Source organism: Myotis nattereri (assembly GCF_964212035.1).
Source record: "Myotis nattereri genome assembly, chromosome: 12".
NCBI classification, from domain to species: Eukaryota; Metazoa; Chordata; class Mammalia; order Chiroptera; family Vespertilionidae; genus Myotis; species Myotis nattereri.
The window spans coordinates 20,847,807-20,874,167 of NC_138087.1; positions in this window are offsets into that span (position 1 = coordinate 20,847,807).

Below are 26,361 nucleotides of genomic sequence, written 5' to 3' on the forward strand. Positions count from 1 at the left end.
CTGGAAATTGTATCTACAAATGAAATCTTAGGGCTTATAGCTAGCCTTACTAAGCAACAAGAAATGTTCAACATCGAACGTAGGTAAAATAATAACAAAAAGAATAATGAAGAATAAGGAAAAATAACAGTGAAAGTACCACTCTGAAGCGGTCCCACTGTTGTTAAAACCATTATGGGGTCAAAGTTGGTTTTTAGGGGCCTCCCACCCCCTTCTTCACTCTTGCCTTCCCTTTCCCCTTCCCATGTGGGCCTATAGAGAACACTAAATTCCTTCAAAGTTCCCCTCTAAACATTTTCTCTTCTTCCCTCCTTAGAGCTCTCGTAGACTCAGTATCTCACTGTTCGACCAGCTGTGAGAAAGGGAAGCCATTTAATGAAACTCACTCATCCTTAAGAATTACTATGTGGCTGAAACCGGTTTGGCTCAGTGGATAGAGCGTCGGCCTGCGGACTGAAAGGTCCCGGGTTTGATTCCGGTCAAGGGCATGTACCTGGGTTGCGGGCAAATCCCCAGTAGGAGATGTGCGGGAGGCAGCTGATCGATGTTTCTCTCTCATCGATGTTTCTAACTCTCTATCTCTCTCCCTTCCTCTCTGTGAAAAATTAGTAAAATATATTTAAAAAAAAAAAAGAATTACTATGTGACAGTATGCCAAGCATACTTACCTTACTTTTAAAGAAAACATTTAGTGCCCTGGCTGGTGTAGCTCAGCTAGTTGCAGCGCCATCCAGTCCACCAGAGGTGGCAGGTTCAATTGCTGGTCAGGGCACATACCCGGGCTGTGAGTAGGATGAATACAGGAGGCAACAGATCGGTATTTCTAGCTCACATCAATGTTTTTCTCTCTCTTTTATCTTCTCTCTCTCTCTCCCCCCCATAAAAAAAATTTTTTAAAGAAAGAAAACCCTCAGCTCCCAAAGGATAGTAATTGATCAAGTGTCCAAAAATAAAGGTTTCTTTATTTCTTTTGTTTTTAGGTAGAAGAGGTCAGATAATGTAAAAAGTTTGGTGCAGAATGTCTTTCAACTAGGCTCAATATTTCACTTTAAAATAAAAAGCTATGACATTCTGACTTCTGTTTACACTAATCCCCAGCAGTCATTCCTTCCATCCCCATCCAAGTATAGCCAAAAAGCAAGAATCAAGAGTTTAGTTCACCACCTTTGAAAGAAGACCAAATATTGTTCTCAACCACACCTGAGTCAATACATTTCTCCATTGTATATTTTATCTTTTAAAACTATTTTTATTATTTTGGTTTTTTTATTATTTTGAAAAGAATACTTGCTCATGATAAAACACACAAGAAAATATTCAATATTTTCTCACCTATAATAGACCTCTTATTTTAGTCTCTTAATGTAACTGCCATCACATTTTCTTATGTACCCTTCCAGATATTTATCATATTTCTTAAATTGAGAAATAGAAATAGTTTTTATTTGGCTTTTTTATTTAACAATGTTTTGCAAAACTGCCTATATAAACCATTCTATATATGTATATTTTTCAAATGTATGTTATTCTTTTCTTTAGATATACCATAATTTATTGATGAACATTTGGTGGTTTTTTTAGTATTTGCTTATTACAAACAATACTGTAATGAACTAATTTTCACATGTTTGTGTATATTTATGAACATACTTATAGATCAAATAGCTCAATTTGTAATAAAATAGTAAGTGCATTTTTATGTCTTCCAATAGTATATAAATATTACTTAGTTTGTATACCTTCACACAATACTTACTGTAGATCTCCCTTACCTCTGGGTATAGCTGAGTTTGAGCTAATTTTCATGGGTGCTCAGTGTGAGGAGTGACAGTAGGGTGTGACGATAATTAGAAATGAAGCGGTAACATGAAAAGTATCCTAAACAAGTTGGGATATGTAGTGGGTTTGGTTATTATTATTTTAGAGATGTTTTAAGAATTAGACATTTACATATATCCTTCAAAATAACATCTTGAAAGGCTGTTCTCTCACGCTAAGGATACTGCCAATATTCCAGCTATCTTTGTAGTTCTGCTTTGGGTATGGTCTTCAGAATCAGCACCCCCTTATTTTTTACCTCTTTGGTGGTAACAACTGTCTCTTAATAATGGGTTTTATTTTTCTGATAGCCAGAGCATTCACAACCAGTCCTCTTGGAAATAAAATTGATTGTCAAGCAAGATAAAACATTTTTGGTTAAAAATAAAGGGTACCTTGGTGATGGGTGGTAACTAGACTTTTGATGGTGATCACTTTATAGTATATGTCGAATTATAATATTGTACACCTAGACCACATGTCATATACCAGTTTTACCACAATGATATAGTGTGCCACCCTAACTGGTTTGGCTCAGTGGATAAAGCGTCGGCCTGTAGACTGAAAGGTCCCAGGTTCGATTCCGGTCAAGGGCATGTACCTTGGTTGTGGGCACATCTCCAGTAGGAGGTGTGCAGGAGGCAGCTGATCGATGTTTCTCTCTCTTTGATGTTTCTAACTCTCTATCCCTCTCCATTCCTCTCTGTAAAAAATCAATAAAATATATTTTTTTAAAAAGAAATAGTGTACCTTAAAATAATGTGTATGTATATATATGTGTGAGAGATAAACTGGACCAGAAGGATGTTTCCAGTGAGGAATTCAAATATGGTTCTCACCAGAACATGTGAACATTTTCCCAAGGTCACAGCTCAGAAGGACAACTTGCATTTGAATGCAGACACTGTGGTATGTTTGTTTTTAAAGACTGATTATTTTATAGCTACCATTCATAAAGCCTGTGGTCATAAAACACCTCCCTCTGTCTTGGAGGCAGACCACACTTGTGTAAATAATGGTGTCAGGTTCTAACTCGGCTAAGACCACTCTGGCCCTAACAGTGGCTGGACTCCACTCTCTACCCAAGTAGCAAGGACCACTTCTATTCCCACATCACAGAGATGACCTCTAGCTTACGTAGCAAAATAGATGAGGAAATTTTGTTTCAAAAGAATAAATATCATTAAAGGATGAGAAGGTCCTAAAAATAAAAACAGCTTAAAAGATAGAAATAAGCATACTATTGGTTTGGGGACATTTTTACTCATTATAAAGGGCTTTACATTTAAAAAGAAAGGCAACAACTCTGTTTTAATTCCACATCCGCCACTTGCCGGGATGACCATGCCTGGCTGCTCTGCCTCCACAGCCTTGCTTTGTCACAATTCAGTTCCAGCTGACTTCACGGTCCTCTTTGTCACCTTCCAGTCACAGCCCCCACGCCAATTCCTATTTTAGAAGCTCCTAATCTCTTACCATTTAGTATTCTCTGCCTACTGCCTCCATGTTTTGTCTTCCCATTCCCTTCTTAATTCCCTGAATTTCAGGATTATGGGTTTCTGCGGGGGGGGGGGGGGGGGGGGGACTACACTTTAAGTCAGACAGGGATGGATTCAAATCTTGGCTTTTAGTTGTGACCTCAGAAAATGTCTTGAACCTTTCCAAGTTAAAAAATATACATATGACAGGTTGTTCTCAAATACATAATGTTCATTTTAAAAAGAAATCATTACATTAAAAGATGTATATAAATTTGGTGTATTTTTGTATGCACATGATACATATATAAGTTTTAGGAAATGAGAATATAAAATGTATTGGTCTGAAAGCGGCTTTACAACATTACCAGTAATCCAGCCTCTGCCTCCACATCTATCTACAGTGACCAAGAGCTGCATGATTGTGAAAGTGGTCCTTTCTGTCACTGTCGCTGATACTGGAAGGGTCTTCTCCATTTTGCTTTTAATCCTTTCTCCCCCCACCCCACCCCCCACTCGCACCATGTGCCCTACCTTGTCCCCTAGAGTAACACAGGCAAATCTAATCCCTTTGTCACATGGCAGCCCTAAAATATTAAAAGTAAGCCTTCATAGCTCTCTGGCTCTTTTCTTCTCCAAACTAAGATGCTTGGGGTTTTGGTTTTGGTTTTTTCCATTTCTTATCCAACATTGTATCTGGGTCCTTGGTCATTCTAAGCATAGCACCTGTCAGCTCTTGAGCCTCTCCCACCCCCGGACACTGCTCTCAGCTCCATATCTCACCTGAAACCCTCAGTGCAAACTCATCTCTCTTCCCCAGCTCCTGCTGGCCTTGACTGTTTTCATTTCTCTCCTCAGCTAGGCTGCAAAAGACATGTCTCCTATTTCTTTTGAACAAACCACCTCTCCACTCTTCACCTCTGCAGCATCACCCCTGTAGGAAAGTGTCTCAAAGCAACTTTAAATTAGTTTGGTTGACTTTAGCAGTTATTGCCTCTTTTCATGTAACCAATACATTTTATGTGCATTGTTTCAATCTTTAAAACAGTCTCATCCTAATATGTAAAAGTCCAGGGTTGTAAAGACCAATCACAACCGAATGCTGACCAACCCGGAAGTCCTTCAGTCCGGGCTGGGTTGCCGGGGCAACCCAGCACTGACTGCCCAGGGGGCTGAGACCCAGAGAGAGGCAGGGTCTGATTTGCAGCCTCAGTGGCAGCCTTTGATCGGTACTTGCCTCTCTCTTTCTCTTCTTATTTCTTTCTGAGCTTAGCCAGCAGCAGGGCTTTTCCTTCTCTCCCAGTCACTGCAGGGGCTGCTGTTCCACCCTGCCTCTCTGATCAGGCCCAGAGATAGGCCTGGAGATGCTGACTGGCATAGGAACCAACCAATCAGAACCAAATGTGGGTAGGTATGTGAAGAACCAATGGCTGCCTAGGAGGCAGAGCTTTTGACATTGATTGGCATAGAAACTGACCAATCAGAACCAAATGTGGTTGCTGTGGGGAACCAATGGCTGCCCAGGAGGCAGAGATTCTGACACTGACTGGCATTGAAACCGACCAATCAGAACCAAATGTGGGTGCTATGGGGAGCCAATGGCTGCCTAGGAGGCAGAGCTTCTGATGCTGACTGGCATAGACACCAACTAATCAGAACCAAATGTGGGTGCTGTGGGGAGCCAATGGCTGCCTAGGAAGCGGAGTTTTATATGTTGATTGGCATAGGAACCGACCAATCAAAACCAAATGTGGGTGCTGTGAAGAACTAATGGCTGCCCAGGAGGCAGAGCTTCTGACGCTGACTGGCATTGAAACCGACCAATCAAAACCAAATGTGGTTGCTGTGGGGAGCCAATGGCTGCCTAGGAGTCGGAACTTTTGACGCTGACATAGAAACCGACCAATCAGAACCAAATTGGCCAGCAGGGGAGGGCAGTTGGGGGTGATCAGGCTGGCAGGCAGGTGAGCAGTTAGGAGCCAGTTGTCCCTGATTACAAGAGAGATGTTCCATAGGGATTGGGCCTAAACTGGCAGTCAGACATTTCCCAAGGGGTCCCCAGTTGGAGAGGGTGTAGGCTGGGCTGAGGGAACCCCTCCTCCATGCACAAATTTCATGCACCCAGCCTCTTAATCTATACTAATAAAAGGGTAATATGCTAATTAGACCAGACATCTTCGGGACATCCATCTGGACGTCCTTCTGGACAAAGCCATGGTGGTGAGGGCAGAGGCAGAGGCAGTTAGAGGCAATCAGGTTGGCAGGGGAGGGCAGTCGGACATCCCCTGAGGGGTCCCGGATTGGAGAGGGTGCAGGCCGGGCTGAGGGGGACCACCACCCCCCCCCAATGCACGCGGGCCTCTAGTAACAAAATAAACTGATGAATAAAATAGATGCAGAGACACAGAAGCATGGAACAGACTGACGAATCTCAGAGGGAAGGGGGGATAGGGCACAGGCAGGAAGGAATTAACCAAAGAACTTAAATGCATATAGACATACCCCATGGACACAGACAATAGTTCTCTGATGGCCTGGGGGGGGGGGGCTGGGGAGGAGGGGGGTGTTAATGGGGGAAGTAAGGGGGACATCTGTAATACTTTCAACAATAAAGATACATTTTTTAAAAACATTCTCATAAGCTAACTAATAAATAAGTCAAAATGTATTATAAAGTGAAAACAGAAAGGGTCAAACATAAAAGAGAACAATATTCATCTTCTGAGCCCAGCTTTATTTCTCAAAGTATGTGTGTGTGTGTGTGTGTGTGTGTGTGTGTGTGTGTGTGGCATCATTGTCAAAAAGATTATGCTGGAGTCGGACTGCTGAGGTCCAAATCCCAGCCACTTGCCACCGAGTCCTCTCTGTGCTTCTGCTTCATCTGTAAGATGGGGATGACAGTGACCACCTCATGGTTGGTCTAAAGATTACATGGGTTTCTCCTAACACATGGAAAGTGCCTAGATCAGTAGTTGGCACTAGGCAAGCACTATATTTGCTGCTACGATGATAATGGAGATGATGATAATGGGTTTGGGAAAATCACTTTTTGTCTTTCTGGGTATCAGTTTCCAAACCTGTAAAGTGAGAAGGAAGGGATAGTGTTGATACTAGTGAGAGTAATACCATACAATCCTAGATCCCTTGACAATTTACAAACCACTTCCATATGCAGTACTTCATTGGGAAACATGCTTCAGTATTCCCATGCCCTCAGCTCACCTGATTTGCTGGAACAGCTGGTCAATGTGCTGCAAGGTGTAAATACTGACTCTGGCCTCTGGCCTCCATTGTAGCAGAAAGCATCAAAGGCCTCGCATCGCTGATGCCTCCTCCAGTGACTGACTTGCTATGTGTCACATACTTTAGAACTGTAAAAGTTGGACTCCCCCAAATGCACTGGGAGACTGGGAAGAAAGAGACAAGGAAATAGTAAAACAAAGGCATTCATATTTATTGAGCATTTACAATATAGATGAGTCTTCATAACAATTTCCATGGAAGGTTTTATTGCCATATTTCTTTGATAATTTCCACATAGAGGTTCAATACTAGGTCACAAAGATAGTAATTTTAAACCAGGATGAAAGTCTGACTGAGCCCAAAGCTTGAGCTGATGCTAAAGTTTCATGCTATCTCACTGAGATTTTCAATCGACTAAGATTAGATGTAGGTTAGCTCTTTAACTCCTCTGCTAAATTTCAAGCCCCGAAGAGCTCTGCTTGATGAATGGTACCAAGAACATAATGAAGGGAATTTATTTTATTATGAACAACTAGCCTATTGATGGCAATATCTTTCAATAATGACTGACTTAGTCTGGCAGTCCTAGCAAAGGCTTTAATGCAAAATGTCACTGTATTTAAAAGGCACTTTGAAACAGTTATCTTTGCAAGTCCACCTGATAAGCGATTGAGATGGCTGCTGAGTAATTATATTCCTTCCATGTTCACAGTACAGCAGAGAACAAATATCTGGGGGGGAAAAAGATCATCATTTCATATAACAAGTATTGTCAACAAATAAGTTCATGACACTTTTTTAATCCTTGTTCTTCCTCATTTATTTCCCACCAGCATACTTGTCAGCTCCCTGATTTGATGGGTGATAGCCCTCAGGGCACATGAGGGTGAAGTCAGCATAATATACATTGCTGCACAGTCTTGAGTCAATCAACTGGAAATACAAGGAAGTTCAAAGGAAGCAGCATGAGCATGAGGAAGCAATGAAACCATGGTTTTGAAATCTTGGAGACTTAAATTCGAAAACATAGGTTAAATAAACAAATCACAATTCCATGTCAATACACATCTACAACATCTTCATTGATATTTTCATAAACAGTGACTAGACACCAGGCAAGGTTCACTATATATTACTTCACTCAGGCCTCACAATAATACTACGCAATAGGCACAGTGATCATACCCATATTTAACAAGGAAACTGAGGCACAGCAAAGGAATATAATTTCCCTACTGTTGTAGAGAAACACATTGGTAACATGAGGGTTCATATCCCAGTAGCCTGACATTCTCACAAGTGTCCACCCTTTCTCAAAGCAAATTTCTGATTGCCTCTGGAAGATGATCATATATGCATCAGATATGATCCCTAAAAGATGCACTTGTTTAGTTTAATAGTTTTCATGAGATTTCCAAATCCATTTGTACAATCCTGCAGTAAGCAGTTGGTTGATAAAAATTAACACAAAGATCTGTACGCACTAAAAAGTCAAAGCCAATGCATTTGCATGAACTTCCTCAGTAGAGTCACTTCATTTACCTATCAGATCACAGACCACACTTGGGTCAGAATGACACTGTGAATCTTGGGTATGATTGGAACTAACTCATGGTGAATATACGTGAAGGGTTGAATTTTTTTTTCTTCTTACTATTATTTTCCCTCTACGTCACTAACAGTGACCTTTGTAGCTGTTAGAAAGGAAGGCTAAGGGGGAAATTGTCAGCCTACAGAACTACTTTTCACAGGTTTGTTTCAGAGTCTAGAGCAGTGGTTCTCAACCTTCCTAATGCTGCAACCCTTCAATTCAGTTCCTCATGTTGTGGTGACTCCCAATTTCATTGTTACAAATTGAACATAATTAAAGCATAGTGATTAATCACAAAAACAATATGTAATTATATATGTGTTTTCCAGTGGTCTTAGGCGACCCCTGTGAAAGGGTCGTTCGACCCCCAAAGGGGTCGCGACCCACAGGTTGAGAACCACTGGTCTAGAGTATACAAACCTTCTCCTTGTTACTCCACAAAGGTCCTTATCCTTCCAGAAAGGTTCTCTTCCCAAGGCCAAGGACTGATAAGGAATGAGGACCAAACAGCAGGAGACTTGTTATCTCAAGTGGCTTGTTGACATCCCTAAGATTTTTCAGACTGGGTAACACCCATTTAGCTCATTATGCCCCTCATAGATAGCTAGAATGTTCTTTAAGAGCTTTCTGTGGATCTGAAGTGGGATAGGGAACACACTATAATATACACAGAGTGGCCAGATTATTATGACCACCCATCAGTACAATGAAGTGAATTAGTTATGCAAATAATAATAATAATAAAACCTTGAGAGTATTTGCTTAGGAAGTTTTCAATATTCAGTATTTTTGGAAGTGTCAATGAAGTACTGATGGGGTGGTCACAATAATCTGGCCACTCAGTGTATGTCTCTCTAACCCTCTTTCAATCTCTCTCTCTCTCTCTCTCTCTCTCTCTCTCTCTCTCTCTCTCTCTCTTCATTCTCAAGTTTAATGAAACTCAACCTATGTCACAAAAGGAATACCCCGTTTCAGAAGCTAATTAGAGGGGGCCCGGAAATACAACTGAAAGGCAAAGGAGGGTAAACAACTAGTGACAGGGAGCTAGAAGATCCCACCCTGGGCAACGCTCCCTTCTGTTCCAAACCTCTGCCTCAGGCGTGATGAATGGAGGATGGCATCGCCCTGGGAGTCAGAAGGTCCCGATCCAAGTACCACTCACCTGCAGTCTTGGGCAAGCCCCTTTTCCTGCTGAGGCCCCAGCTGTCTCACTGTCACAGAGGCTTGGGAGGAACTGATGTGATCTTTTTAAGGCAGACATGATCTAGGTCACTATAGAGGCCCGTTTCAAATGCCAATTGTGAGTTCATTTTTCAGAGGTCTTGCCTCTCATCTGCTTCTCAATCTGACCAGGAGCTGCTCCTTGATCCTTGAACCATTTTCCAAGCCCAGAAGAGATCAAAATCTGATGTTGTTTTAAGTGTGACCCCAGTCATTCTTATTAATAAAATCCCTTCCTGTTTCTCTACAGTGAGAAAGGAGGACGGAAGCAAGGTGCAAGGGGAGTGGAGGGGGCCACACCAAGCAAGGACCTCAGCGGGGACTGGAAGAGCTCTCTCCAGCTGAGTCAGTCCCGTGTTTTTTCCTGTTCAGTGATTCACATGCTGAGGCAAATGGGTCCAAAATGCAAAAACTCTTTCCTGAGCTTCCAGATGAGTTGATGGTTTTTGTTGTTGTTTTCCAATTCCACTTCTCTTTTCTTGGGAACATGAGTGCAGTGTTTTCCATTCCAGGTGGAGGTTTCCTCCACCTCATTTAAATGCCCTGGGGAGGAGGGGTTATCATATCAAGGAAACCCTGGCTATTTTAAGTGTTATTCATATTCCTTAAACTTCCTTGTGTTTTCTACTCAAGTAGGTTGAGTATATTATAAATAAACAAAATTTCATAGTATATTATCCACAATAAAGTCTGAGCTCTTTAGAAATCAAGCTCTAGATAGGTGAATTTCCACATGTCTTAAAAGGCTTATTGCTGTAAACATAAAATACTTTTTTCAATGACTTTAAGTGGGAATCTCTTCTGGAATATATAAGATATATACCATGTTTCTTCATAATAAAATATAACATTTCATTGATTATTAGAAGTCATTATCCTTACATCCTTTTAACAATCCTCTCTTTTGTCCTCCTCTCTTGTTTAAGTGAGGTCAATTTTAGTTGAGGTCCTTCTTCCATGTTCTGCTTAATCTTCATGCATATCCATAGCCACAATATCCTCTTTAGTCAAGTTATTCAGAAAAAAGATGGTTTACTCTTTGGCTTCATCTGACTAGTGGTAAAATTCCCCATCTTAAGGTCTTCTAGTAATTTCTCACTGTAGTTAGAAGATTAGCCAAACTCCTCTCTATTACCTACAGAGCCCTATATGGTCTAGCTAGCCCCTGCCTTTTCTCCAACTACTCAACCTTCATCCACTGTGGTGCGCACACTAGCTTTGTCTGTGTTCCTCCAAAGAGCCAAGTTGTCTCAGGTCCTTTGCACTTACCATTGCTACTTCCTGAAAGATTCTTCCCTCATTTTCACCTGACTGCCTCTTTCTCCCTGGAAGTCAGAAGGTCCTGATCCAAGTACCACTCACCCGCAGTCCTGGGCAAGCCCCTTTTCCTGCTGAGGCCCCTTGTTTTGGTCTAAGGCCAAATGTCAAGTCCACAGAGAGGCCATCAATGTCTTCTACACCAAGCAGGCTATAACACATTTCTTGCTTTATTCCTATCCCAGAAATTAAAGCACTATTGGAATGCTTTAATTTGTATTCTTATTTATTCATTTGTATTGATATTCTGTCTTGCTCACAGCAATATCACATTTTGAGGAATAGCTCCCAGCACATAGAAGGCACTCAATAAATACTCTTAAAGAAATAAACCCTGGCTGGCTCATCTCCACACCTCCTGAAAGCTAATCTCTGTCTATAACGGAGAGTTCTGCTTTCAGTCTTACTACACATTGGGAAACCTAATCTAAATAATCAATTACATCCCAGCCTGTACGGCTCAGAGGTTGAGCATCGGACCATGAACCAGGAGGTCATGGTTCGATTCCCGGTCAGGGCACATGTCCCGGTTGTGAACTCGATCCCCAGTGGTGGGCATGCAGGAGACAGCCCATCGATGTGATTGATGTTTCTCTCTCATCAGTGTTTCCATCTCTCTATCCCTCTTCCTTCCTCTCTCTAAAATCAATAAAATATATTTTAAAATAATAATAATCAATTACATAATATCCTAAGATCACTGTCAAAACATTAAGAAGCTGGCAATGTCCAATGTCATTCGATCCAACTTTGGAAAGAGACAAAAGAGCTAAGAGAATGTTTGGGCACACTCTAATTTCTTGGATAGTTCAACAAGATATAACAAACAGCTTAAAATAGTTAATAATAATACAAGGAGATGTAAACATAAGTATAAAGTGGCCCCAAAAAACAATATATGTTTGAAGTCTCATAATTTATTTTTAAAATCCAGGTGAATTTTATGTTCTAACTCTCTTTCTTATGGAGAGAGAAAGAGAGTTAGAACATAAAATTCACCTGGATTTTAAAAATAAATTGAGACTTCAAACATATATTGTTTTTTAGAGAAAGAACATAAAATTCATCTGGATTTTAAAAATAAATTATGAGACTTCAAACATATATTGTTTTTTGGGGCCACTTTATACATACATATATATATATATATATATATATATATATATATATCCTATATAATAAAAAGCTAATATGCAAATGGTCATCATGCCCTCACACCATAACGGCTCAGACACTCAACACTGGGGATTGAGGAATGAAGACCAGCCAGGCACAAATGAGCTCGAGAGAGAGGAATGGGAACCAGCCAGGCTGCGGCTTCAGGAGAGGGACAAGCTGCTCGCCCCACAGTCCCGGGCACCTGCAGCTGTGACCCGGGCAAAGCCACCTGCCCACGGTCCCCTGTGGCTGTGGCTAGCCCAGGGAAAGCCAGCCCAGGTCCTGGGTGCCTATGGCCAGCCAGAGGAGGGAATCCTGGGTCCCAGGTGCAGGATGAGGCAGAGGAGATTAAGGGCAATCAGGCCAGCAGAGGAGCAGTTAGGGGTGATCAGGCCGGTAGGGGAGCAGTTAGGGGTGATCAGGCAGGCAGGCAGAGGTGGTCAGAGGTGATCAGGCAGGCAGGCAGAGGGGTTGGGGTAATCAGGCAGGCAGGCAGGTGAGCGGTTAGGAGCCAGCGGTCCTGAATTGTGAGAGGCAGTCAGACATCCCTCGAGGGGTCCCAGATTGGAGAGGGTGCAGGCGGGGCTGAGGGACGCCCCCTCCCATGCACAAATTTCATGAAAATATACATATTTGTTTAATATAAAAGAAATTTCCCCTCAAATTTTTGGGGGGAATGTACCCCCCAAGAAGTTGTGTCCTGTTTACCCTAGAAAACCACCAAGAATTCCCCCAAGTACATGTGCTCCAAGCTGATAAACACCTAGAAATGATTCTGGAGGAACCTTGAAGGGAACACAATCCCCACCCACCCCTTGCTGCCTCGTCCACTTGCCCTCATCTTCATCCCAGGGAGGAAGAGCTCTGGAACAAAGACACCTAAGTGAACCAGGAGTCCCAAGGAATGCGGAGTTTTGAGACGGAAAACAAGGTTAAAAGTTCTATTGTTCTGTATCATTCTCTTTTCAGACATCTCTCTCTTCTAAATCATTTCATTGCTTTCCTTCCAGGTGCTTGGTGAGGTAAGAAGTGCATTTGGAGTCCAAACCTTGGTTCATAGTAATGAAGTTTCCTTTGATATATTTCTTCAGTTAAAAATCTCTAATCACTATTGGTGGGCTCATTGAGGATTGGAGGTTCAAGATCCAGGCCATCATGCATAAATTATAATAATAATACTTCTAGAGAGAAGACCGAAGAAGCAGACAAGCTGGTAATGGTGAATTGAGTCGATTAGTAAACGTCTTTTAAAATAAAATGTGATGAATGGAAAATATTCAGTCAGAGATGCCACATGAATTTGAATAATCAGCCTTTTCGTGACCTAACATTCGAAGGCATGAAAGAGAAGGCCATTATCTCATGAATGTACCAAAAAAGCAGATTACTGAGATAGTAATTATGGTGGCTCCTGCGGGAAGCATCCTAGACTGATGGTCCCGGCTGCGGCCCTCTGAAATTCGTCATCACATTTGTTCTGAAGCCATGCTTTCTGTAGCTGCCGCAGCCATGACTAAGCACGGCAGGGCTGCTGAGACAGGCCCACTCCTGGAAGATGCAGGATTACGCTGACTGACGGGCAACTTTGGCTTAAGGACTTCCAATTAACCTTGCTAAAACTTTCTTCCTTGCTTTCCTTCTTCCCCTCCTTGACAGGAAACAGTTTTGCAGAGGGATCGGATGGCCCTCCCAGCCTCCTCCCGCTTTCTCTCCATTTTCTCCCACAAAGTTTTCCTCAACAAATCTCATGCACATCTAACTTCCTCTGCTTCTCGGAGGGCCTGAACTAACACAAGCAAGGAGCTATTTGAGGAATGGACAGGAGGAATTAGGCCGTTTACTGCAGTTAGGGTAGTCTGCAGTGGTTCTCAACCTTGGCTGCACATTAGAATCACCGGGGAATCTTTTTAAAATCCTGATTTCTGGGCCTCGTCCTCCGGAAATTCTGTTTCTTTGTTATAACAAAGAAATCCCAGGTGATTCTAATGTGCAGCCAAGGTTGAGAACCACTGGTTTAGAGTAAGACTAAGAAGATTAATGGGTGATCATAAAAAGACCAGATTTAAGAGGGAGCTTTCTGAGAATAAGTAGCAGGTAACACAAGAGGTTGTGATGGTGGGGATGGAGGTAACAGTAATCAGAGTTTGAAGTTAATTATTTGCAGACTTGATGCTAATTAAGCCTAAAGCTCAATTAGAGAATCTGAAGAGATTTCGTTGTTTTTGGCAACAGCATAGTTTAGTTGATATATGTGGGTGGAGCCCTGTTAAGAGGACTATATATTTTTACTTGAACTCTATACAGTCCTTTTAAGAGAACTCTATAAAATGTTTTATTGGCTTTGAGGTGTTTTGCTTGCAGTTTTTAGGTTTGTGATTTTAAGGTTTTGCATAATTAGAAGTAAATAATAAAGTTAATTATTTGTATCAGATATCAGCATTTTCAGCCTATAGTACTGTATGAAAAAACTTACATTTTTATATTCTTTCAAAGTCTCCATGTGTGAAGCTCTGTATCCCCAATGAAATGCAGTAATGTCTGTAAAACTGAATTGGAACTTGTTTGGCATGTGCTAGTTCACTGAAACCTAACATGGATCCTGTGAGGTAAGGAGGGCAGGTAGCCTTAAAGCTCACTTTTACCAAAGATCAAACTGAGGCTCAGGGGGGCTAAATAGCTAACACATAGTCAAATCCAACCCAGGTGCAAGGTTGCAGTAGGCAGAATTTCTAGGAATGACTCCTAAGAGTTCATAACCTAATCCCAGTGATGTGTGAATGTGATGAAATGTCATTTATTCCCATGATTCTGCTACGTTATATGGTGTAGTTGACCTTATTAAAAGATTATTCAGGTGAATCTAATCCAATTACATGGAGCCCTTAAAAGCTCCTTCTGCCAGTGATCAGAGAGAAGAAAAAAAGTCAGAGAGAAAGATGGCAGAAGGGAAAGTTAGAGAGTCGAAGCATGAGAAGGATTCGAGGTACTAACTCTGGCTTGAAGATGGAAGGGGCCACGTGGAAGGCGTGAGAAGGAAATGAATTCTAACAACCAGTGAGCTTAGAAAGAGACCTAAGCTCTGGGTGGGACCTGCAGCCCCAGCTCTTACCTAGATTTTGACCTTGTGAGATTCTAAGCAGAGAACCAAGCTGACCTACACTGTGCCCAGAAACTGTGGGATAATAAATGGGCATTATTTTAAGCCACTATGTTTGTATTGATTTTAAACAGTGACAAAAACAAACAACAACAACAAAACAAAACAAAAAAACTAATACATGGGTTTTCTAGTTCCATCACTATTTTCACCATATCACCCTACTCTTAACTAATGCCAATAAAAATAATCAACAGTGAACTGAAAAAGCACAGTACTAACCTTATAATTTTGCTCGCTTAATTTTGATTAGAAGTCTAGCTTTCTAAGATTTATTTTAGGCCTGACCTCATTTCCTTTAGTTCTCAGCCTGTGGACTTGAACTCATTTTCAAGACAGACTCTCATTTCCTCATCCTAATTTGAAAATAATTCAGGCAACATATAAATAAGAAGAAAATATAATATCCTAAGAAAATATTATAAGATTAAAACTTTTGTCATAGTTTGGCAAAGTTTTAAAACTCTTACAAAATACTGAAAATATCATGGGGATTGTTTGAACACATATAGTGAAACACTGTTGTTTTATCTATCCATTGTAACTCCTTTAGTAAACTTTACTCACAATCTTTTGGGAATGCTCTTCTCCCAGTCAAACCAAGTGGGTCTGAGGAAATGTCCACACTGTGAGAGAATTAAATAAGATTGTAGATGTTTAGCAACAGTATCTAGCATATAGTAAGCTGTCAGTAAAAAGTATATCTTCATCTCTTGTATTCCAAGATGTCTGAAAATCTATGTTTGAATCACAGTCCTATTAGAGAACGAAACTTCATGGTGTTCAGCCTTCATGCATCCAAGGGTTAGTTCCAGAAGAGATTCTTAGATCCGCAGTCACAGACATGCATTTTACTTGGTTACCTATCAGGGACCCAGTGGATATTCATATGGATGAATAAGAGGTATTTAATTCTCTGTTATCAGAGAATTAAGCCCAACCTTTAAAGAAAAAATTATTCATATCTGCATCTTAGCAGAGAAAATAATAAACAGTAGGTCATATGTTGGCTTCAAACTATTCTAGTGTCTATTCTGGAGAATAATAGAATCATAGGATTAGTAAAGTAAGTAATTATTTGTTTATGTATTTATTAATAAATAAAGCTCAGGAAAGAAGGTATAGCTCAGGGAAGTTAGTTGACTTCTACAAGATCAACAGTAAGTCTGTGACAGAGTCAGGTCTGGAACACAAGCCAGGATGGAAGCTACAGGAAATGCCCTACTATTGGTGGTCACCACACCAAGTAGAAGGGAAGAAGGGAAGTGGCTCAGAGTAGCAGGGAAAGTGAGTGAGATCGAGTATGGGAGATCTATCACTTAGTTCTTTTCAGAGGAGCTTCGGAGCTGGAACCCCCTGAAGTCTAATGCCACTATTGGGGTAACACCTCTGAATGAACTCTTTTGTGGCCAAATTTCTGGAAAGAAGACAGACTAGGCTGATTCTAATAAGATAATATCTCATATGCCGTTTCAGAGAATTCAGACACCCTCAATTTCACCCTCATATCCATCACCTGTGTCTAATCCATTTGATGGGCACACAATACTCTTGCTTAATTACTCTGCTCTTGAATCATGTTTACCATTGGCCAATCACTAAGCTAAGGCTAAGTTTATAAGTATATTATTCTTTAAAAAGCACTCACAGGAAACCTGTCAGGGATAAAGGCTCTATACTAGGCATTAAGAATTTGCTGAAAAGTGTTTAATCAAACTCCATTTTCCTTGTCCAATCAGAGAAGAGAGTGAGTTATTCAAAAGAAAACTAAAGCAACCAGAAGTAACTCTGTATAACCTAATGCCTCCAACCCTTATGTCATAAAGACAAATAAAAGCTCATAAAGAACCTTTGCTTGCTTCAGAACCTTATCAACTTGAGCCAGCTGATAGGGAAAGTAAGTCTTATGGCTGAACTCTTGAACCAGGAAAGGATCAGTCCAAAGTTTCTGTCAGGTGACGTGACCTACAAAAGTACTCCCAATCCTTGGCTTATCTTTATGACTGATAAATGATTGCCAGTTATTTGCTCTATAATATATGCTTGGAAACTGCGGTTAAATGGCTGAAACTGTCCCAAGAAAGAGGTTTCCTTCTGGAAAAAAAGAAAAAAATCATCCCCTACATGCAAGGTTTAATTAATGAAAAAGTTGCTTAGATGATCAAACTATGCCTTTTTTTTTCCTGACCCAATGTTTTGTGGCTTGGGAGTTTTTTTTAACAAGCAAAAAAACCTTTAAACAGAAACCAGACTCTTTTATATTCTAATTTTTTTCCACTCCATTATGTTGTAGTAGTCCCTAACAAGAATATGACCTCATCAGTTATTTACTCCCATTTTGGGTTTCATATGATGGGTTTCATTGGAAATCCCCATTATGAGGGAAGTTTCTAAACCATAGAGCAGCTCATTTGTTGGGGGAGAGGGAGGTTCTTTATAAATGAAAAAAGTTGAATTGTAATGGAGGAACAGTGAGTGATTTCTCTAAAGGAGGAAGTTTCAGCCTCCCCCTGCTTATTAAGGAAAGCTAGGTTTGAGATCCTAAAACAGGACTATGACCAAACTATGTGAGTATCTCGGGACCTTATGGACTAGTAGAGCTTAACAAGTTTATAAGTTTATTTTTTTAATATATTTTATTGATTTTTTACATAGAGGAAGGAAGAGGGACAGAGAGTCAGAAACATTGATGAGAGAGAAACATCGATCAGCTGTCTCCTGCACATCTCCTACTGGGGATGTGCCCGCAACCACAGTACATGCCCTTGACCAGAATCGAACCTGGGACCTTTCAGTTCGCAGGCCGACGCTCTATCCACTGAGCCAAACCAGTTAGGGCACTAGTTTATAACTTTAGACACTGACAGCCAACGGTAGAGTTAATAACGATACTGAATGACCAAGCAATGTGCATAGACAAGTGTTCAAACAATTAGGGTAATACTCTCTTCCCAAGTGATTTATTGTCTGAAATACTGAGTTAAATGGAGTACCTACTATATCTAACAAAAGCTGTTCAGTTAAATGCCAACCTCCCTGGCCCATTAGGAGAGGCAATAATTTATTCAAAATGTAGTTTAAGTATAAAGTTACTTTTCAGAAAGTAATCCTAGTAAGAGAAAAAAAAAGAGAAGGCACAAGCAAGTAAATACTCTATCAGACAAAGTCACAGTAACTTTTTGTAATTGCAGAAATTATTCTAGTTTAAAAAAATAATTTGAAAAAGCAATTATTTTCATAATCAAGAAACCACCACCACCAACAACAAAAGGTTGGGGGTTGTCTGTGGGTTTCTTTGCTTGTTCTAGTTCACTTTCCTAAGAGCCAGTTTAGCTTCTCAGACCTTGACCCAGTGATAGATTAAAGTCCTTAATCAGAGATATGGAATGCCTTATCTAGTGACACATGTTCTTTCTCTGTCCTTTGAAGCACATATTGTCCCTCCAAAGGAAGTTCACCATGAAACTAAATGACACAATCAACAAGTACCTCCTAGGAAGAGCCCCCTGAAGACCACACCACAGCACCAGTAAGTCATCCTTTTTAAGAACCAGCAAATTGTATGTGTAGTTACAGGAGGAAGCAGCCTTAGGTCATTCTCCCAAGGCCCTGATGTGGAAGGAACCACCTAGAACATACAAACAACCATTGTAATCCCTGGGACAGGGGTGTGGGCTGTGGGAAAGGAAGCTCAGCATGGAATTTGAGAGCTAGAATTGCAAGGTAAGAGATCTGAGAGCTTCCAGAGGAGTCTGGTTTGTTTGTTTTCCGTCTAGACTGAGTGTGCAAGGACTTAGGAAATATGCTTTAGGTTAGAAGACACCCTGGAGTTGTTTTCTTTCTCCACTTAGAGCCCCATGTAATAATGCACATGCCAGTGTCTGCACTCAAAGCTGACTTAACGTCTACAGAAATTCCCTCTCCTTCTCTGCGCATCCAATCAGTAACCAAGGATGACTGCCACTACTTTCACTGGGCCTCCTCCACATCTCCCACACTACTCATGTCTTAGTATTTCAGCTATTCTCAATATTTCTCACCTGGATTAGAGCAACTATATTCTAACTGCTCTCCCTGCTGCCAGCTCCTGGTTCAGATTCTATATTGTTTTCTACAGAGCAAGACTGGCCACAGGACTAGCCAGTTTAAAGTTCTTTAGTGGCTTCCAACAGTCTCCTGGTTAAAATTCAAACTATTCTGGTACAGGCTCGGATAGAACAGTTACCTTGGTTCATATCCTACCTTTGCTCTTTACCAATTTGATCTTCAATTCCCCGTCTATAAAATGGAATAAGAATAGTTCTTCTTCATAGGTGTGTTGTTAAACTTCAATGAGATACTTCTTTTAAAGAGCTTAGTACTGTGCCTAGTAAGCAGTCAAGCCCATAGTTGAAATCAAAGCTCATCATACCCTAGGTCTGTTTTTAATGGCTACATTGCACTACCTACCGTTATTCCACTTTATTTCCCAAAACACATGTCATAACAGTATTTCTGGTTCCACATACAGCGCCTTGCCACTTTCCTACTCAGAGAAAGAATCTACGTCCCATCCCCTTGAACTTGGACATGACCTGTTGACCGCCTCAATTAATTAAGTCTGGCACAAGTTAGGCAATGTCATTTCCTAGGCTGGGTCAGAAGAGGCAATATACCTTCTGTCTGGCAATCTCGTGTGCAGCATGCACCTTAGGAGACCTAAGCTTCTGTATGAGAAATTCAGCTACATGAAGCTACCACGCTTGAGAGGCCATGAGAACAGATCACTGAAAGCTAGAAATGCATGAGGAGCCCCAAGTGCCCAGCCATCCTTCACACAGGCCCCCAATCACTGTGTGGAGGGGAAAGGAGCTGACCCCACCCACCCTGCCCACATTGCAGATGGGTGAGCAAAATAAGTGATCGTGGTTATTGCAGCCACTAAGTTTTGTTATTGCCTAATGAGAACCCAGAACACCCACATAAACCTCCAAATCTATTTACTCACTTTCATTTCCCCTTGACAACACACCTTCCATGGCCTTCACATGTTTTTATGCTTAAAAATCGCCACCAGCACAAACATGCCCTCATGTAAAGCATTACTTTGCTTTCAAGAGCCATTGCAGGTAGTTCTTGTTGTGGCTTTTAGTCATTGTTACTCATTGTTGTAGTTTTAATTAATCTTTCCCCAAATCTGGAAATGCGTGGCTAAGGACCCAAACTTCAAGTCAAAATGTTTGGGCTTAAGGTTTTTGTTGTTGTTGTTCCCTACTTCCAAGCTGTGTAGGACTTTATCTCCCCAGACTTCTGTTCCTCCAAAGACAGAGTAATAGCCAAACCCTTATCTGAGTATTGTAGATATTCATTTATAACTCCTAGCAAAGTTCCTGGTATCTAATGAGTTCAATGCATGTTGCTGTTATTAGAGTGCTAATTTTATTGCATCACAATTATCAGCTTCCTTTTCTGAACAAGAACTGTGTATCCTCAATGCCTGGGACCTAGGATATGCAAAAACAGTTTTGTTAAATGAATAAATAAAGAACAAGCAAACAAATGGATGGGTGAATGGGTGGGCAGGTATAATCTAGCTTCTCTTCCACTCCTATATCAAACATGTAGGAGAGGTAGGACAACAGAGATCTCCAGTCTTAATGGAAGCAGCTCTGGTGCTGGCTGCATACTTTTCTTCATGGCAGGTCCAGTTCTCTCTTTCCCCAGTAGTTCAACAATACCACAGCCATTGTTTCTGACACCCCCTCATTCCCAAAGCCACGCAGGGAGCATCCTCGCTTGGCTGAGTACGCCCTTTTGCTCCTGACAATCCAAACCATGTGGTGGGACTGTGAGGCGAGCTAGTGCCAAAACCCGATGGCTTCCTCTACAGATTCCTCTTCTCTTCTAACCACGCCATAGCATGCTATCTAGATGCCTGACCTTGCCAAGTAAAACCCAGTTAATCTTTTACAATGTCAGCCTTCTTTATGGACTCTAAGATATGGCAATGTCATATGGTGGCAGAGCTGTAGAAGGGACTCTGCTCTTACTGGCAAGCAACTTTATGCTGCACTAAGCAAATAATTTACCCTTCTTGCCTCACGCATGACATTTCCCCACTGATTTCTGCTCAATACAAGAAACATTATTAAACAGCAATACAACCTTGCTTAATAAGGTGAGAATAGACATTCTACACCTACTTTTTATTTTCATCATAGAATTTACATAAAATTCTATGTCACAGCATGGTGCATATTTACACATAAAATTCTCATTATAACAGCTAACAACCTATGGATATGATTGCTAAGTGCCAACAGTTGCCATTGCAACACAATGTGCTACCACGATATCAATGTTCTTCTAGCACATATTAATTTCAGTGTTAAAATAAAACAACATTGGGTTCCAGCCACAAAGGGGTTCTGTCTGTGCCCTTTTATGCCCGCTTGCCTCAGCACAAAAATAGTTTAAATATTTCTAAATGAGTAAAATCCAGAGTGTTGGCTGTACATACTCATAAATCACTTCACAAGAAAATACGAAGTTAATGTCACTATTGCTGTTACTCTTGTAGATCCCATGCTTCTCATAAGTGTAATCATGTCTGCATTCTTTCTCTGCTTGGAGGTCAGAGAATGCTGAGGGTTAGCAAGATTTCTGAGGCGTGGCACCACCTTCTCTGATTGGGCAGCAGCTCTCGAACGATGTGGGCCTTCTGCAGTTGACTCACCAGAGGGCAGCAGCTTTGCAGCTTGATGTCAGCCTGCAAGAATGTCAGACACTTCTCTCTGCCAGCTGCTGCACCGCCCTCCCCCCCACACCAACCCCAGCAGTAGCCCAGAATTAAGCAAAGCTGTTTGGGTTAGCCTCTGACCAGCCTCCTGGCTGGGCTTCTTGCTGTCCTGGTTACCAGCTCCAGTAAAAAATCCCCACCAGATCTCAGCAGGACCACTAAGCTCTTCCAACTATGTGTCTCTGGGGATACCCAATATAACTGACCAATAAAGGTTTGGATATTTGGGGGCGTGTGTATGGTTTTCTGGGTGCCCCTCTGCAACATATACACCACACACACACATTCTCTCTCTCTCTCTCTCTCTCTCTCTCTCTCTCTCTCTCTCTCTCTCTCTCTCCTTCTCTAAAACAACAGAATGCATTAAGAAATATTTAAATAAGCACTAGCAAAATTTCTAAGTTCTAAATGGATTGTGTGCTATTTGTTCTCCTGGTATTGGATCTGCCTCGGTTTCCCCCACATTTCTGACTGTTCCAACTGAAGTCTCAGATGGGAGCTAAGACTATTCCTGGGGTCCTTTCTACTGTAACAGTCTATGATCCCATGAATTTAGACAACTGGGGGCTTTCTGAGAGGAATGGCTTCCTGATGCTCATTAGGCGTGGCAGAGAGGCCTGCCCCATAGTAGCTAGTCCTAGCTCTGTGAGGACCGATTTTTATATATTACTTAGTTCCCCCTCGCTTCTAGTCTCTTCAGCATCTGTTCCTTTAGCAGTTTTGGTTTAGTTTTAAATTTTAGTCTTAGTTGAGTCTCAGTTTTCACCTTTTAGATGGTTCGTTTGGCTTTAGGCAACTGCAAGCAGTAAGCAGATGGTAGATTGTAGACCCAGTTAAGGTAATCATGGTCAAGGTCAAGCAAGCAATTAAACCAATGTAGTTAAGCCAAGGTGAAGTTGATGAATCACAGAAACTAAGTCTGCCCTAATTCAACTTGCTAAAGTGTGACGATGCCAGGGTTTAAGGCTGTTGGATTCTCTCGGTACACTAAGACTTAAGGCACAATTGCTCTTTCTGATCTTGCCCCTATTCTGTTTCTTTATCCTGATGATTGGTAGCAGCCTCACCTCATTCTGTTTGAGTCCCCTTCAGGATTCCCCAGTTGGGTTACTCCAGTTTGTAGTAGCCTAAATGGTGGCCTTAAAAAGATATGCCCATGTCTTCATCCCCAGAACCTGGGAATGTGGCCTTATTTGGAAAAAATTAAGGATCTGGAAATGAGATCATCGTGGATGACCCAGGTGAGCCCTAAGTCCAGTAAGTTTCCTTATAAGAAACGCAGAGAGGAGGGACGCAGGGAGAAGAGGACAAGGCCATATAGAGACGGAGACAGAAGTGGAGTGAGGTCACCACAAGCCAAGAAACCCCGGGAGCCATCAGAAGCTGGGAAGGGTGAGGAATGGCTTCTCCTCTAGATTCTCCGCTGACAGCGCATCTCCTGCCAACATTTTCATGTTAGACTTCCTGCTCAGAACTATGAATACGTTTCTGTTGTTTTAAAGGAACCAGTGTTAGTAATTTATTAAGGTAGCCATTGGAAACAAACCAGAAACTACGTACACTTTTAAATAGGTAACAAGAAAGTTACTCATCTTCTGCAGCGGTTCTCAACCTGTGGGTCGCGACCCCTTTGGCAGTCGAACGACCCTTTCACAGGAGTCACCTAAGACCATCCTGCATATCAGATATTTACATTATGATTCATAACAGTAGCCACATTACAGTTATGAAGTAGCAACGAAAATAATTTTATGGTTGGGGGTCACAACATGAGGAACTGTATTTAAAGGGCCAGAAGGTTGAGAACCACTGCCTTATAGGCATCATACTGTAATGAACTGAGCAAACAATTTAGATAGGGAAATGCTGGATTTAGCATCTCATATTATTTTTCATCCCTAAAACCGGTCATTTCCATGGCTGGCAAACAACAGAAAGTGCAAGTGGTCTGAAGCAAATGAGAGAACAAATGTCCTAACCAAAGAAGTATCCATCAACCAGCCCAATAATTGTTACCATGTGAAAGCAAGCCCAGCATGGCCACATCTTCCCACTTTTATTGGATCTTAAAGTCTCCTGCATTTTAAGTGTTGGCTCAGAGAACAACCAGGCAAACTGCACGCTGTGAGCCCAATCAAACGTGTTTGAGAGCTGAATTGTAACCACAAGTGGCCAGTTGCAGTGTCTGGAGCCAACTGACCCTTCTAACAGTATCTAAGGTATGTGCCACGGAGAGTTCATGAAACAACCGAGAGCAGAACCTTGTTTCCTTGTTTTCCACCTACTTAACCTGCTCTGCCAGCCCAGGATGCTTTCACTCAAAATTCCTCCCTCCCTGGTGTAGGCAGCGAGAAACGGTTTGTTAGGACCTGAGTTAGTGTGCCTGCCTCTTCCTTTTCAGCCTCTCCTCTTAGTTTCTCTATGGCAGCTTAATTTAGACCCTGACCATTTAGTATCTAAAGGGGTGTGTGTGCATGTGTGTGCATGTGTGTGTGTGTGTGTGTGTGTGTGTGTGTGTTGAAGAGGTCTAATGGAGGAGACTTTGCAATGCAATGTGTGATGACTTCAGAAGGAAAGGTGAAAGAAGACAAAATATTCACTAGGGAGAATTAAAACCCACAGGCCTTTCTGCTGTGTTTATTTTACAGCAGAGCACTAAAATATATTCTACCGAAAGGATTGGTATTTAAGTCAGATAAAACCTAAGATATAAAACTGAGACATAATTTGATATTGACATAGCTTCCGTATTTAGTTTGTTAAAGGTTGCTACTTCTGTGCTCTTTTACCTCATCTCCAGAGCCACCTGCTTCCCAGCTTCAGACAGTGTGTCTGTGGCAGACCACGAGGTAAGACACCGTTCAACTAGACTGAATCTTTCGGTCTGTCTGTGAAGGCAACTAGGAAGACAGTGATGAGATCTGTAACTTTTGGTTGAGTCTGCAGTGAGGAAAGAAAGTTGCAATCAGCTTTCATAAATGATCTCATGGAAGAACTCTGACAATAGCTAGGGTAGGAATGGGGATTGACTAAACAGGGAATGAGGGATCTTATTGAGGAAAATGTCCTAAAACTATTGTGATAATGGTAACACCACTCAGTAAATTTATTAGAAATCAGTGGGTCATGCACTTAAAATGGGTGAGTTTATGGTATGGAAAGTGTGCCTCAAAGTTGTTTTAAAAATTAAAGTTAATCATTAAAAGAATAAAACTAGACCCATAACACATTCTCTCTCTCTTTTCCCATAAACAGCAGTCAACAAATTTGTCAACTGTTCATATAAAATACCATTTTTTAATCTTTTTACATATTTCAAGTGTATAATACCTAATTCAAACATAACATGTACAAAATAGAACACAATGAAAAATTTTCCTCCCTCTGCACTCCCTTAGGCACCCAATGCCCTTCCCTGAAAACAATGTTGTCAGTTTCTTGTGTATCACTCTAGAGACATTTTATGCATCTCCAGAATGGTACCTGTGTGTGTGTATTCTATCCCCCCAACCACACACACCTTTTTCTCTTTAGCTTGTAACATATTATACACAGTGTTCTGCAATCTTTTTTTACTTAGTAAGCTATATCATATCAGAATTCAAATAGTGCTCAGATCTTTTTATCTTTACTGTCCCACTGCCAGAGAACTCATTGGATCCTAAGTACCTCTTGCCTGGACCATTTTGTGTAATTTGAGATGCCATCTGTTATAAGATTCACTGGTCTTTGGGGGCCTTTAAGAGAGAAAACTGTTGCCTATTAAATTATTATAACATGCCATTGATTGTAAGATGCAGCCTAATTTCATTTAAAAAAAAAACAGCAACACTAATGCTAAACAGTGCATTTATGTGTACAAAGACATAAACATGACCTTGTCCCGGCCAGTTCTCCAACCTCAAACCTCGCTTCCTTTTAATTCAGTTTCCTGCCAGTCATTTTTCTAAGCTCTAGGTTTAACCTTTTCATTCCTCTACTTTAAATCCTTTATGGTCTCCCATTGCTACCAGATGAAGTCCAAATAACTTAGTGTGATCACGGGATCCTGCCCTTTTCTGGCCTCCTTCCTCTCCACTAACCTATGCTCTAGACATGCCCAACTATTGACTCTTTCTCAAAATTGTAGTGCTCTTTCAAAACCTCCTGCTTTTGTACATGTTGTTCCCTCTGCCTAGAATACACTCGACCTCTTTCTTCCGAGCTAAATACCATTTGTTCTCCAAGACTCATCTCTGGGAAAACTGCCATGAACTTCCCAAGTTCAGTGAAATATCCTCTCTCTACTGCCACATTAAGAAGTGCTTAATTCCATCAAAAGCACTTCTTGTCTCATATTCGGCTCGCATTTCCTCGCCTGTCCTCACTACTCTTATTTGCATCACAAGGGTTTGCCAGGGTGCCTCGTTTATGGTAAGCATTCAGTAAGTGTTTATTGAAGAAATGTGTACTTTGGACCTGGATGTAATCTGCAGTTATGGAGGTGTGGTCAGCTCGGTGTAGGGGGAAGTACACTAGGTCTGAAGTCAGGATGCCAGCTATGGGCTCTGACACCTCTGCCCCTCTGGTCGCAGTTTGGTCAGTTAATGTTTCCAAGACT